At 38.7% G+C, this 16,489-nt stretch overlaps 1 protein-coding gene across 4 annotated transcripts in view; it reads left to right on the top strand.

The window, feature by feature from the left end:
• The window catches only part of LOC136436931 (uro-adherence factor A-like), an 81,979-nt gene that overhangs the window by 11,141 nt on the left and 54,349 nt on the right, over positions 1-16,489 (top strand). Inside the window, exon 1 of one of the 4 annotated variants that reach the window (XM_066431335.1) lies at positions 9,812-9,991. The exons of the other annotated variants lie outside the window; for them this stretch is intronic. The gene's annotated coding sequence lies outside the window, so the exon portion shown is untranslated. Of the gene's footprint in view, positions 1-9,811; positions 9,992-16,489 lie in introns of those variants that run through there. 4 annotated transcript variants of the gene reach the window in all.

The raw sequence follows: 16,489 nt of genomic DNA, 5'->3' as shown, positions 1-16,489 counted from the left end.
TAACAGTAGATAACAAATGCAGTCAAACCACCTCAGAAGGCCACACCATCTTGATTTCTTGGTTAACGGTATTAAAAACAAAATGCTAGATTAGAAAATCAACATGAAAACAGAATCTCAGAGGAAAGTTTGTACTTTGGACCGTCTGGTGCACACAGTTTCAGGGAGTGAACAGGGTCAGGTGCAAGTTTTCACCCCAGCCCTCTGTTTTAATGATGTCCTCGTGCTAAAATTTTACCCCAAAAAATCTGTTAACCAAGAAATTAGATTGGTGTGGCCTAAGGAACACCTGGCCAATGTGACCATTTTTTGGTGGTCCCTCAGATAATTTTTCCCATTGACACAAGCATTATGAATTCTGTCTGTAGTAACCACCTGTCCACAATAGACCAATTTATCGGTCCCCTGAGTGGTCTTCTTGGACAGGTTCGACTGTAATTTGAAAACCTGCGCTGAAAGCATAATCCATTGTTGGAACCTAAAGCCCCCCTCTCACTGGACCTGTGGCACGCTGGTGGCGTCGCTGCGTTCTAAACTGGATTTGTGTTACCCTTGACTTTGTAATGGGAATATCATTCAAAAGGAACAAGTATGACCGAAAAGACAACAAAACACACAAAGCTTAAAAAGATTCGTTTTTTGTCGATGAAATTCGTCGTGTAATTTGTCAATTTGATCGGCCGCAGTGACGACGCCAGCGTGCCGCGGGTCCAGTGAGAGGGGGGCTTAATTCCCAGTGCCAGTATATGGCAGGTGTCGACTGCTGGCGGTTGTGCTCAAGTATGAATTGATCCCACTTTCGCAGGTGAGGCAATGCACGATTGAGATACTGTTAGAAATATCGATCCGTCCACGCGCCTCTTATCGTGTGATTACAATTTCGAACTAGAAAGGCAACATTTGCGAGCAAATACAGCATGTTTAGCCATACTCCTCGCCATGCAAAAAATGGACTCTCCCAAAATAACAATGGACCATTCTAAAATACTTGCACTAAAAAAATGAATCACCCCAGTCCAAAATTGAGTCTTCCAGTAGCACCTCAACACAATACGGACCAGTCCACAACCATATCCACTAATTGATTAACAAATACACTTCTGCTAAAAAATGGACTTTTTCATAATCATTCCAGCTCAAAATTGAAAAATAATTAAAGAATCCTCCCCTTGCAAGAATGGGATATTCCGTGCCATTTCCATGTAAACCAGTCGAAAAATATCCGCTGAAAATTACACTCTTGCGCATAATCAACCCAGTTCAAAATTGAATTAAAAAAGATCAACCCCAGGGAAGAATGAAGTTTTCCATAGTATACATATGAAGATTTGACAGGAGACGAAGGAAATGACCAAAAACAACATATTTGAGTCAATTCAAAGTCACCGAGAGGGTTTTAGTATAATATTTGTAATATGTTTGAACTATTTTGATTAAAAGAATGTCTAAGTCACAATAGTTCTAAAGTGTTCAAACAATTAGAATTGAAACTTATAACATGTTTGAACTTATTTCACATACGTTGGAAACATTTCGAACGTAACTACACAAAAATCTCTTTATTTAGAACAGTTTCAAACCATCTATCCAAATGTTTCAATGTTCGAACAATTTGTAACAAAAGATTTTCACAATTGCCCTCATAAACGAAGGTGCTAAGTCCTCCTGTGTGTTTCTGCCTATTTTCGGTGGCCGCGCTAGACCACCAGCGGATTTGTTTTGACGGAGCGTCACCCGCGCGCGACGATGTACACTGTTCGGCACCGCTAATATCCGGCATTTTCCCGCTCCAAAACACTCCACAAGACCCACGTTTTTAGTGTTTTGCCTCTTGTGCAACACGATTCGATTTGCATTACTAACGGGACGAAAATGATAGAAAAAATCCACCCCGTCCCGGCGTCCGTCCCAAAAACATGAACGACATGAAAATATATTTTCTTACAGATTCAATCACGAAAATCAACAGCATGGGATTCCAAATTTTCGCAACGGCCGACCATTTATCATGGCTGAACTTCCTTCCAAGGCGTGCGATAGATAAACATTCCCGGCACATAATAGTCACTAGTACCAGACTAACGCAAGCTCATGATGATAATAGGGAGAAAGTTTGTCAGTGAAGTTTGGCCACCAGAGGGTACATTCATTTAACGTTACAAGCTAGCGCAAAGGGGCGAATCATTGACCTTACCGGGGACTGACTCTACTGGCCATACGCCCGTACGTAGGACATGTAGGAAGGCCTGGTGGTGGACGCTACACATCACGGGAGACGCGTGTTGGTCCGAGACAGACAGCGGCGTGCTTTCGATCGCGTAGCGGCGACGCACCGCTGCGACAACGTGCCGGACCAAAACGCCTGTTGCGCGGCATGCCCCGAATCCGTCTACCATTGCTGAATGTAGCCCGATTCATAGAGGTCTATTTTGTAAGCATTATTTCATGTACCCCTCAGCGTGAGAATTCCTTGTGCAACACTTCGCTACATTATATGTTTACGTTTCCCCGCGCACCGCCTACCACCCGCCTTTGATCATGTATGAAGTCGGCGGCAGAGAGAGATCATCAATCAATTTTGACAGGAGTGTCGCGCCAGTCTGAGGAGAAACGATCTCCCGTGTTGTGTTGAAGAATTTGGAGTTTGAAAATATCTGGAATAACTAATGCTAGAATAAACATTCACAAAATCATTGATTTAACTTGTTTTCTGTTATAAAATTTCCTAAACTGCAATTTAACCACTGAGTTTAAGGGAACATGGTGTTTTCCCGATAATCACGTTAAATGTTTATGTCCGGTCTTTCCTCCTCGTAAGCAAACTTCCAGCTTGCCCAGGTGCAAGGCACTCGGGGTCAACGACCTGTAGGTCATATGTAGTATTGAAAGTGACAGAAGTGGCAAATATTGTCAAAAAAGCCCAAAATAAATCGTTTTGAATATATGTATGCCAAAAATGGGAATGTAGTCCTTTAAATATTTGTTCAAGCCACATATACAGGAAATTTCAGGTCATTCGGTTGAAATACCAGGGCGCAGGAGGCCAAGATATGCTAAAAATAGCATAAAAACCTCAATAAAATCACTTTCAAGGTCAATATCAAAAAAAGGAAAAGAACGTACATTGGTTTTTGCCTACATTACCTCTGTACCAAATTTCAGGTCATTTGGTCAAAAAATGACAGAGATGAATCGATTTGAAGATTTGACAGGAGAAGAAACATGAGAGAAAACAATATGTTTAGCCATACTTATGGCTAAACATAATAAGGAGGCCTTGAAAAGCAGATAAGCTAATGTGAAATCAACACCGTCGCTGCGATATATTTCAGGTTTTGGGGTGAAGGTCTTCAACCCTTTTACTTTATCAATCTATCAATCAATTAGCTGAAAAGGAAGGTGATATTTTTTGCCTGAAGATATTGTGTATCGATTTGGGGACTTACTGATTCACCTAGAATGCTACAGTTCTCATCTTTCAATCTTGTTTAATGTAATTATCATTCATCTGCTAAATTTGAGCCCTATTTGATAAACTATCTTGTTACATGATTCCTACGAGAGCCTGTGATAAGTTATCGGCATATGGCCTTCTAGATCTGCATATAGGTATTAGTCTGAAATGTATTATGTATGGCGGGATGTGCCATGCATACACTAGGATTTGCCACGTATTGTACCATACATGACGCACATACCAGTACGCTAGATGGTTATCATTGATACCAAACAATTCAGGTATAGCCTGCTTTCAGATTATCAATGTTCTGAATTCAAACTTGCAACTGAAAAAGACCTGTTGGGTTCTTTTCAAAACATTTTGCGTGTACGTCACTTTGGATTCTTGTGTCACAGTGAAGATGGTATTAACGTTTCTTTCCTGTCTTCCCTTGCCAGTATTGTTGCATCTCAAATCCCAAACAATTCAGGTATGGCCTGCTTTCAGATTATCAATGTTCCGAATTCAAACTTGCAACTGAAAAAAGACCTGTTGGGTTCTTTTCAAAACATTTTGCGTACGTCACTTGGGATTCTTGTGTCACAGTGAAAACAGTATTAACGTTTCTTTCCTGTCTTCCGTTGCCAGTATTATTGTTACATCTCAAATCCCGAACAGTTCAGGTATAGCCTGCTTTCAGATTATCAATGTTTCGAATTCAAACTTGCAACTGAAAAAAGACCTGTTGGGTTCTTTTAAAAACATTTTGCGTACGTCACTTTGGATTCTTGACTGTCAAAGTGAAAACGGTATTAACGTTTCTTTCCTGTCTTCTGTTGCCAGTATTGTTACATCTCAAATCCCAAACAATTCAGGTATAGCCTGCTTTCAGATTATCAATGTTCCGAATTCATACTTGCAACTGAAAAAAAGCCTGTTGGGTTCTTTTCAAAACATTTTGCGTACGTCACTTTGGATTCTTGTGTCACAGTGAAAAGGGTATTAACGTTTCTTTTCCTGTCTTCTGTTGCCAGTATTGTTACATCTCAAATCCCAAACAATTCATGTATGGCCTGCTTTCAGATTATCAATGTTCTGAATTCAAACTTGCAACTGAAAAAGACCTGTTGGGTTCTTTTCAAAACATTTTGCGTGTACGTCACATTGGATTCTTGTGTCACAGTGAAAACGGTATTAACGTTTCTTTCCTGTCTTCCGTTGCCAGTATGTTACATCTCTGCAACTGAAAAAGACCTGTTGGGTTCTTTTCAAAACATTTTGCGTACGTCACTTTGGATTCTTGTGTCACAGTGAAAACGCTATTAACGTTTCTTTCCTGTCTTCCATTGCCAGTATTGTTACATCTCAAATCCGTCAAGCAGTGCTTCAGTGCATCGGTACAAAAGGGGGTCCTTACGATTGTCACCATATATTAGTGGGTAACGCTTTTTGGCAGGAAATTCAATTATTTCCTGAATGGGAACAAAGGTGCACAAAACCGCAGTCCATACTGTGAATGCCTCGTGTTGGTTGTAAGTGTACCTTAGGCCATGCCAATTTAATTTGTTGCTTCTCGGAATGGCCTCTCCTGTTTTCCCATTTTGAAAAAAAAATAAAAATTGAGTCACCATTCCCGTGTACAAATTTTTACTCCCAATTTTACTACTAGTACCTGTTCAGTTGTAAAACTTATTAGCCAGCAAAATAGATTAAAAAAGCCTGCACATACCTAAAAAGTGTGGTCACAGTGATCTTAAGTAAATTTTTCATTTATTAAAACTATTTCTCAATATCAATCCATATATTACATGGCAAAAGGTAATTTTGTTACTGAAATTGTTATAATAGTACTAGATCAAAGAAAGGGGTGCATTTGCATAAAATGAGCCATACAAAGCTGAAACTTGAATAATCCTCTTATTCTTTATGTTATGTAAACCCTTATCTTCACCCCAGACTATTTGCAAAACATTTTATTTTCATTTTTTTTGCCCTGTCGCTCCAACTTTTTTCTGAAAAAATTCGAGAAGCAACAAATAAAATTTGTGTGGCCTTACCAGCAGTCCAAAGGCATAGGTCCAATTTCATGCCATCTGGGCTACTCTTAATCTGGTCCTCCTTTGATTCTTTATCCCTCTTAAATGATGAATTAGAGAGGCCGTTACCAATGAATACTGGAGCAGGTAGATGAAAGGGGGCACCTGTAGAGATGAGAGACAAGGGGGAAACTCCGGACCGTGAAATATTCATAGCATTCATACCGCGTCACATTGTTTCATTATACGGGGTATTATGAGCAATCTAGAACACAAGAGGGTATAGATTTGTTTACAAGAAAGGGGCGATTAAGTGAGCCACCGAGCAGAGATGGTTAACCTTTTTCTTGTGGGGACTGCCTTTTGGCCCTTAATCATTATTCTTTAGCTTGTGCAGGGTTAATATCTGTATCTGTTTCTATATAGCCTGTTTAACTGCCATTCGGTGTAACACACCAGCTTTGCAGGCATGCGGCGTGGCAGCAGCTGATTAGATTACACTAAACGGCCTATAACCCCTTAGGTTATAGACAGTTAGGGAAAAGGATTGTTCAGAAGGAACATTTCACATACTTCGTCGTTGCACTGTTGGATAGTCTTGAATTGTCACTTGCAAATTTCAGCTGTCATATCATCGGAATGGCTGTTTTTTTGTTAGATCCCTCTCGGCAGTTGGTTTGCATTCTGTCATTATAGCCTGCTTAAAAATTCTACATCAAAATTGTACAATGACCTACGACGAATGTCACTGCACAGTAACTGCCTAATTTCTTGCAATTGGCAATCAAGAGAAAGTTTATTCGGAACCAGTGCCCCCTCTTCCAATTTCACGACCAACAGAATCCGCGGACTGTGTTATTTCTTCTTGCCAATTGTTACAGTGGAGGGGATCATTAGAGAAGAGTTCATTTTGTGTTGTTCTGGTTTTATGAGGTTCCATTTTGACAACAATGTCCACAAATTTTGTACCATGTCAGTTTATCCCCACAGTGATTTCTTTTCATAAAACTTTTTTTTACTATTTATCAGATAAGGTTTTAACTTTCTCCCTGCTAACGTATGTAGTCGTTTAGCACTAAATTTTGTATTGGTTATGGGTAGTGCTGCATACCTAAACGTAACATCAGGTACAGTTACAGGTACCGGTACAGAGGTTTAGGTACAGGTCCGGACCTGAACAAAATTAACATGTGTTTTTCTGAACTTCTTCAATGACAAAACCATAAACTGTTTTCAACCTGTCAGTATCTTTATTCAAAGATCATAACTAAGTTTCCTACCACCAAACTCCCTTGGCCTTGCTATCAAAACTCCCAGCTTGCCTGAATGATCTGTTGCATATTATTAGTTACGCTGTTCCAAGGTGTCACTTTGGTCATGTTTGGTGTTGCATGAGGTCAGGATATCAGTCACAAAATAAGCACATACTTGGTGTAAATTCATATCGGTACAGTACCGGTACTTCATGATCCGGTATTTTGGACCTGTACGGAATCAATTTTTTACGGTACAGTACCGGTACCGGTACGCAGCACTAGTTATCGGGTAGGGCAGCAATGAGAAGGTTAAGTCTACCTGTAGCTGTCCTACCATCATTTCTACCTGTCATACCACAGGTGACCTTTAACCTTCTCCCTGCTGCCTATCCCTGTAACAAATAGAAAATTTGTAGCCAAATGGCTCAGCTTCAAAATGTGCGGTAAAGGTTAAATATTTCTGTAGCACACAAATTTTGATAAGGACTCCTCAAAATACTTGAAATGGTTAGTTGTTAAACAAAAATTTGTCTTGAAGTCATAACATTTTATTATCATATAATGAAAAGATACAATGTATTTTCGTACCATTTTTTTTGTCAGTTGGCCAAAAAATAACGGAATGACCGCATCTGCTTGAAGTATTGCGGAAGAAGAACTAGTGGAGAGCAGAATACCGGGTGGAAAGCGGGGTATTGTCTGCCCCGTGGGGGGAAAGTATAATTAAGGCATTCCTGTAGTGCCTGAAACACTCTATCAATGCCTCCTTCCATTTCCTTCCACGCCCAGCTTTGCCCTCTATCGATCGAGGTTTCTTTCAGCTCATTCCGGCTTGTCTCGGCCTTAGCCAGCTCCCCTTATTTCTCAGCCTGGCCCCTCATTGTTCCCCCTCATGCATGCCCTTCCTTTATTTTCCTCCTCTGCTTGGGTTGCTATCTTAACTCAGGCACTTCAGAGATATGAGAGTGATATCGGGAGAAACATATTGCTGCGTGAAATGAAATTGGTGTAGAATCATCGATCTTAAATTTTCCTTCCGCACAGTGATGTCATGTCCCTGCACGAATAGAATGATGGCGTAGGATAAAAACCGGCGCAGTAAAACGGTTCGGGTTGCGGTTTCGGATACACGGGTTGGATGACACCGGCAACAATTGATGGTTCTGTCGACAGAGAATGATGCAAACGATGCCCTCCGTATCACCTGACGGGCCCGCCACTTTATTTACGTCGCCAATAGAGACAAAAATTGAAAATCTAATACGGCGGGGCCTTTAATTACGTTTTGAAAGCTTCTCGAGGCATAAGTTTCGAGTCACCGAGGAATTGGACAAGATAGGTCAGGGTGTCATACATGATTTACCCCGGCTGTCTTCGCAGTTTCCAGTAATTGGGAGGAATCCGGGGGAAGTGTGCAGAGATATGTGACAAATGAGATAGATGTTCTACATTACCTGGTGTCATTTTGTGGCAGACTTTATGATCCATTCGGTCCCTTATTCCCCCGCTCATTCCCCGCTCTCATGTTGAGTGTCAGTTTGCAATGAGTCTGCCATGTTGTTGGTTACGTGATGAATTGAGAACATTTTGTATTGACACACAAGGATGTTTAAACCTGAAGTCGCTTTTCAGTCGGTATTTTATTTTTAGACTTGGAGACGATGTGAAGGTCATGGGTGAATTTATGAAAACTGTTGTCAAGAATACAATCATGTAAATGCTTAAATGTCAGACTGACTGTCAAAATGTCAAGCCGATTTCTCTGTAGGATTGTTACATGTAGGTATTTAGGGAATAAGTGGCATTTTAGATGTGTGGCACTGTCAGTTGTACATTCTTGTGGCAGTTATAGCGCTTAGAAATTTTAGAAACCAGGGTGGCAATATCTTCAACACAGTAACTAAGTTTCTACCTTGCATTGCTTGAGGATATTTCTCTTTCTGGCCACTTGAAGATTCAAGCTGTGTACAGGCAGGAAAAGTACATGTAATTACAGCTATAATGATATTCTGATAATTTGGATTATAGGACAGTGTGTGCAATTATGGAGAATCCTTTCACCAAGGCAAGAATGATATGGCGGCAGCTTTGGTCAGTAGTTCCTTGGAATATTTCTTTTTTGGACTAAACCATCTTTGATGATTTTATTGGGGGGGAACAAGTGAAAAGAATGAGTGTCTTATATATATGGGTATGTAAAGCTTTTGGAAGAATTTAAGGATTAGTAAGGTAAAGAACAAGGATATACGAACGTTGTAATGACTTGTTTTCTAAAAGAGGGAAGTTGTTAGAACTAATAGAAGGCTTTTAGCACCAAGGACAGGTATACAATATAGACCGTCCCTACAACTAGTAATTAAGATCTGGTAAAATACTGTCCAGCAAAGAAAGATATAAGAAAGTTATAATAAATTTTTTTAAAAGAGCGAGGTTGCACCAAGGACTGGCATACAATAGAATATCCTTGATATTAGAAAGAAATGGTTAAAAATGGTAAAAAAACAAAGATACAAGAATTCATTTTCAAGAAGGGGAAGTTTTTGAAAGTCATTGAACACCAAGGATAGGCATACATCATAGACTGTCCCTACAACTGATAAAAATCTGGTAAAACCCAGTAAAAAAAACATAGATATAAAAGCATTACAATAATTTTTTTTTCAAGAAAAGGAAGTTGTTGAAAGGCATTCAGCGCCAAGGACAGGAATACAATAGAGTGTCCCTGCAGTTGATGAAAATCTGGAAAAAAAATGATGGTAAAAAAATAGAGATTTAAATTACTTTTAATAACTTGTCTTTTAAGGAAGGCATTCAGCACCAAGGACAGGTACATACAACAATACAACAGGAAAGAAATCTGGTAAAATACTGATAAGAAAATTGTAATAACTTGTTTTTCAAGAGGGAAAATTTGTTGGAAGGCGTTCAGCACCAAGGACAGACATACAACAGACCATCCCTACAATTGTCCCAATCAGTCCATGTAATCTCTAGCTTTTGCTTTGATGTTGAGTTGAATACCTGCGCTGCCACTGAGCAGCTAATTGGATGGAAGCAGGCTTTAGGAAATTGCTCATTCCACGGGCATTTCACTCCGGCGAGTCACCACCCTCCGTCAGACGTATGTATCCTCGCAGCATTCTAAAGGAGATCTCATTGCGTCAGCCGGTTCGCCGCTGTAGTGCGTCTCCAGGTTTATCTCAGCGCGCTTTCCTGACCTGGATGAGACAGGTTTGATGGATGTAGGCCATGGAAGTCAGGTAAGATAGAAATCCCTGCACAGGGAAAGGTTGCGATAGAGTAATATCCATTTCCAGGCAGGTGGTTTGGCTGAAGAGGGTGATAGGCTGGCGCTGATATGCCGACAACTATGTATCATGTCCCTGGTGATGACTTGTAAAATCCTACAGTAATATTCTATCACCAGATTCTCATTGTGTACTTAAGAATATGTTAATCGTATTGTGACTGTTCCAATGATTTGGGAATTGTCCATGATTTAGGCATGTTCTTGGCCCGTGTATAGGCTCGCCTTGCTTTAAGGGGGAAAAGAAGTCTGAGCGATATTGAAAAACCTTTCAGAGCCCTTCAAGGTAGTCTTCTTATGCAGCGTTGTGAAACTGATAAGAAAACAAAGGCTGGGCAATTTAGAATCCACTCAAAAAGGGCTGACGAGTTCAAAGCACAAGTAAGAGGTAATGAAGCCACACCAATTTAATATGTTAATGTTCTTGAATTTAGGAAACAATTCTAAATTGTAGATAAAACCAACGCTTAAGGGCAGGTTTTTACCTTGGTTTTAGGATCCTAGTAAATATAATCAGATTGAAGTTTTCTTTCCAGTCCTTTGTTTTTATCTGGACCTTTTGGTCAATTTTTGCCGAAGAATATCCAAGAGCTTAGGAAATACATTGGTCTGGCTTAAAGGATGGTGGTAGCTATATTATAGCTAACCGATATATAGAAAATCTATATGTCACCTCAAATGACCTAGGCCCTATAACCATTTATTTTTCATTATGGGATACTAGGATAGCATGACAAACATAGAAGGAAGTCATTGATAACTATTGTTGTGTGTTACTTGATATCATTTTATTTTCTCAAGATAATCAAATGTCACAACAAAGAAAGATAATGGAATTGTCACTGTCTGGAAATGTTAGATAAGAGCTAGATCTAGTACTAGTGAGGATCCCATTCTAATACATTATTAAAGATCGGACATGCTGAAGAAAGTGGTATAAACGAAACATTTATCATTCTCATGTTGAGGAGGAGGAAATGATGCAGCATGTATAGTTAGAACATTGCACCATATATATGGTAATGATACTGTCGGCCATCTTTGAGGGAAGGTTTTTATGGAATGGGTGAATAAGCAAGTTCATGGTTTCAGTTGTGTATGTGTAGTGTGATGGATTGTGGGTAATATGTCAAAGTTCAAGGCCCCTGAGATACAAAATGTAACAAAACAGATCTGGACATATATCAAGCATGGTCTAGACAAGCACTGTTAGATTCCTTAAAGGCACCCAGAGCATTTTATGAGGCTTGAAAACTGGAAATATTCTAGTTGCTGTAATCTTTATGAAATTGACATTTAATGCCAATGTTTACCACATTTGCGTACGGATTTCTTATCAAAAGTGCTCAAAAGGGCACAAGCATAAGCTACATGGTGATCTTTTAGTTTCATGCGCCTAGTGTAAATAGACCGATACCATAGCCCCGCCCACCTCCGTCAAAACATAGAAATGCAAAATTAAAACATAAAAATGCAAATATTTGATGGACATGCAGTCACTCTCTCTTTGGTCGAACGGCTAATTGTGATGGACAGTCAGGATCAGTCTATTAGGGCTTGGATTTTCTATCAGTTTTCACCACACAATGACATCGTATCTTTGCTCCTTTAATGTCGATATGTAATGGTATATATAGTGTTATTGAAACTTACTATGTGTAGGAATGACTAGAAATTTGACTTTTTTTTACTCAAGTTTCAAGCCTCATAAAATGCTCTGGATGCCTTTAGCCTTTGACCCTGAGCATGTGCAGTTGTAACTGTGAACCCACTTATTATCTTGAGTCACTTACATTGTATGTTGCTAGTACAAAGAGGAGTGTATAAAATGATTGAATCAGCAACACGGCCGAGGCCTAAATTCATTGGTAGAACACAGTTGGAATTTGGTTTGTACGTGATCTTATAAAGTCGAGATAATATGATTTACATGGTATATGTATGAGTTAAGACCACTTCCTCTATAGTGGTGCAGATCCTTCTTACATCATTGATGACTCTGGAGGCTTGTCAACTCTCTCCGCAGGATGCCTACTGGCACACTCCTCACCTCTGCCTGAATTATTAATAAGGACAATAATGTAATTCTTCCTGAGATCCCTCTCTGTGTAAGGATATAAAACCAGAAGTTTATTGCTTGTGGGGTGTTTGTATTGTGTTTGTGTGTACTTATTTAGTACTCTTTTGCTGTGAAAATGCAGAAAATGGTCTATGAAGCACTTAGCCTATAAATAAATATACTGGAAGAAAATGCTTTTGGTATTTGTGAAAAATAAACATGTACAAAAAAAACAATGTTGGCATGGAAGGGAAAGAATTTGGGAAGGATTTTGATAGAAAAATTGATTACCTATATTTTTGGGATTTAATTTTGCAGTAGGGGAGGTAATGAGGTTTTTGTAAATTGTAATGTTTGAAGTTTGCGGTTGAAACAATTCTGTATGTAGTAGAAAATATATTTGTAGTGTCATGATTTCGAGGTCACAGTGAAAACAAAACCACTACAAAGACTTCAAAACTTGAAATATTCATCGAAGACCTTTACCACCTTGTAGCAACAGTTGGGGCTCATTTGCATGAACTCCCAACAGTTACTCGCCTCTTCTTCGTCTCCTAAGAAGCCCTTAAGGAACTGCTACACTCCGCAGTAACTGACAAGCAAAATCAGTTTTCATTCAAGGTGTATTTTCTCATCCTCACAGCCGCAGGCAGTCAAAATCAACTCTTGTTGGAAGCAGCGTCGCTAATATTAGAAATCAATCTCACAAGACGCATCAAATAAGATTATGTAGTGGGTCCAATCCGAGAAGACGTGATGATTTACGATAGAGATATGAGTTTGAATTTGACCTTGGATGTCGGGGGAATATTTTAGGCGTGGATGTTATGCAGGCTGCGTACGGTAGTGAAGATGGTAGCCATTACAGGTAAACGTAACATGCTAATCTCCCGTGGTATCTGCAAATAACAGTTAATGTCATGGCGTACGTATATCATCTTTGTTGTTTGAATGTCTTAGACTAGTAATGCGTTAAATGCCCGGGTAGTGGCATTAGTGTGCTCTGCCATTTTATGCAATAAGGATTTGTCATAGGCTTATACTTATAGGGTCTCGCACATAACAGAATGTGCGTTAAAGATATTTTTTGGCAACACTATTCCATACTGTACATGTTGAAATGTTTGTGGCGGTTTTATTTTTGCTTCTTTTGGTTGTGCTCTTTTACCTTGAATTCATGATACCACGAATATATGTTTATGTTACACAGTACTACAAAATTGCTTCAACTCATGAAGTTAAAACACTGTAAAAACCCTCTATTCCCTCCTTTCAGGAAATTAAGTCCCAGCAATATACTGTAAATGCAGAAATGTTCGCGGTGATTTTATATTCGCGGTTTTTGTGGCGACTGTTTAACCACAGACTGTGAATATTTTTTTCTAATACTGTAGCAGTATGTGACTATAAAAACACTCAATTTTCCCCTTAGGGCGAAATAAAAACCATGCGAACTTAAATGCATTTACAGTAAATAAACTTCCAGTATTGCACTATGACAAGATAAAAACATGCTAAATATGTGTATGTTACAAACATATGTGTAGCCCCACCCATGCCTTCAATAGGAATTGTTATTAATTACTGCACAGCGGCTATGGAATGCAGTCAGGAAAGGCACAGATGGTGAAGTGCTGTGGGGTCATCTACTGCGATGGCAGCCATTATTTTACTCCGCATGTACGAACCTGTTAAGGACATGAAATAGTCAATTATTATCGCGTCCATGTTTCTAACTGCGATCAAACAGTTTAACAGGAAGACTGTGTGTAGGTCACAGACAAGTGAACTTGATTGGCAGCACCGGGATTTCACGTGGCGATAATGCTTCTATTCTCGTCCGCTGTCTCTTTGCTTTTGTATCCAATCCACAATGCATATGTCAAATCTTACAGGAATATCGTACATGCCCTTTGCAATACGGATTCAGAATTTCTATAGTTTTGTTACCTATGGTATTTGCGGAAGATATCAGTTTGGACGGCGCATACGTAGGCATGCGTAGAGAATACAGGATGATGTTATTTTCCTACCATTGATCGGACTGGTGCTGCGAATACTGTATACAGGAAATGAACTCCCCGGTACTGACGTAATTTGAAGGGATCCATAAAAGCAGTGGGTGTTGTACAGATGTGGCTTAGATCGAAAACCCTTTGATGTCTTAACCGCGTGAAGCCGCATCTAGCGTTGATCTAATTACTCGTTCAAAGGTGTTTTTAGAGAAAGCAATTTCAGGATTGGGAAAAACAAAACAAAGGGTGTGCCGTTAGACTTCATATTCACCATGGGTACTCCACATGGGGTTAGAAAATTCAGCAGATGTTGGGAAATATTGCTGCATGTAATTTGCATATTAATGAGGGAAAACTTGCTTTTTGGAAAGATGTGGTAGTCAGTGGAATCAAAGGCTTTGCTTTAATCAGGCTTAGGTCTCTACATGTATTGTGGTTATGCACATGTCATGAAATGTGTGCGTGGGTGGGTGGGTAATGCCAGGACGAGTCTGCATACCCACAGGCATCTTGACATCTGTTAGAATATGAAAAAAATGATACAGGGAGATAGTTATTTGTATATTCATAATGTAGAATATATCAAAGATGTACCGACTGTAAAAATTATGTTTTTGTTTCCTTTGTGAAGGTTAGAGGCATATGCATCTAAGAATGAAAGATAATTCAATCTATAAAACTGGTCAAGGTTTTGAGAAATAACAAACAGTTCAGATGAAAGTCTGACATCTTTCTTCAGTGATCAAATTAGAAATACTGTATCATGAATGCATTGTTTGAATGTTTATTGTATATTATCAAAGTTTTATGAAATTGATATAATATTTTATAAGTTATATCTAAAATTGTATAATTATACAATTTTATTATCATAAAATCATTGAATTGAGAATATTCATATTACATTTTTGTGGTTTTTTTTGTGTGTATTTCTTGACATACGAATATTTCTGAAATTCTGAAAATCTAGTATGACCAGTAATTTACATAATAACAGTTAATTTGAGAAAACTGACTTTATACTGAGTGTACAGGTTTTTACACTGGGGACCCAAAGATGGACTACTGTAATTCTGTGCCTCTAGAGAATTCTGATTTGTTACCTCTAATGTGTGGTAGAAAGCCAATAAAACTATTTATCTAGACTAAAAGCCACCTTAGGCGTCATTATTTATTTGGTACTTCAACAGAGTTGCTTGCTGGGGGCACAGTCAGGTGAAGTCCAATATTTTACCTCATGGAAGAGTTATTGATAATTATAATATCATGACATTTTTCCGGTGTTTAGCTATAGATCATTCAAACGTAATAATATGTTATATCCCCATTCATATATGTATTGCTGTAAATATTTGACAAGAGAAGAATTGTGAATGAACACTTACTGTTTCCAATGTTTTTACAACATTTTATCAGGTCAAATGGAATTCTTCTATATTATGCCAGATGTCATAGTCATAAACGAAGACAATTCGCTATGCTTAAAATTGTTATTAATTATTAGTGCTATGACATCAGTGCTTAGACATGTGTATTTATCGAAATAATTTCATAGTAATTTCATTATTTTCTCATCAGGGTTGGACAGTAGGCATACTGTTACTCGCTGTAATTACATTTTTGTGATTTGTAGATTAGTCACTGTCAATTATTGAGTTCGTTTCTCTATAAATGCTTTCTAGTATCAAGCATTGCCATCGTAACATTTGGGAATTATTGGAATGTTTTATTTCATTTTATTTGTTGGTTTATCAACCTACAAAATGTTTGCTAATTGAATTGTAGCTTGTTGATGTGTGTCCAATACATGCCCTAGATGTGTCAAGTTATGCCCCCTTTATATTACTCCGTACCGTAAATCGTGAAAGTTTTGCTGTGTTTTTATTTTCCTAGATTTCTGGATGGTTGTTCTACTGCTAATTTATGGTACCGTGAATATGTCTCCCTTCTATAACTGTACTACAAAATTGTTTCAAACCCGAATTTATAACCCGAAAACCACCTACGGCGAAATAAAGCCACTGCAAACGTAAATGAATTTGCAGTACACTGACTGGGACCAACAACCCTAAAATTTTGACTATGCTCCGTGCATTAAAGGATGGTTTAATTTCAGCAACCATCGATGTCGATATATTGATTTCTGCAGACATGGGTCAATGTCGAGTCTGGAGCAATTTATATTCGTCTAGATGATAGACATTAGAAATGAATACCACCAATGAAAGTCTATATCTTCCCCGAAAGCTTTTACTGTATGGGAGTCACAAATAATTCCTGTAAAATTGCTATAGATCTCTCTGTATGCGCGGTTAATGCATGATGCATGTCGTGTGTGTTCGGAATAAGGAATGGCGTCACAGGACACAGGTAGAAG

Source organism: Branchiostoma lanceolatum, chromosome 6 (assembly GCF_035083965.1).
Source record: "Branchiostoma lanceolatum isolate klBraLanc5 chromosome 6, klBraLanc5.hap2, whole genome shotgun sequence".
Classification (NCBI taxonomy): Eukaryota; Metazoa; Chordata; class Leptocardii; order Amphioxiformes; family Branchiostomatidae; genus Branchiostoma; species Branchiostoma lanceolatum.
The sequence above is the reverse complement of the archived record's forward strand: the minus strand, read 5'-3'. Positions and strand labels throughout refer to the sequence as shown.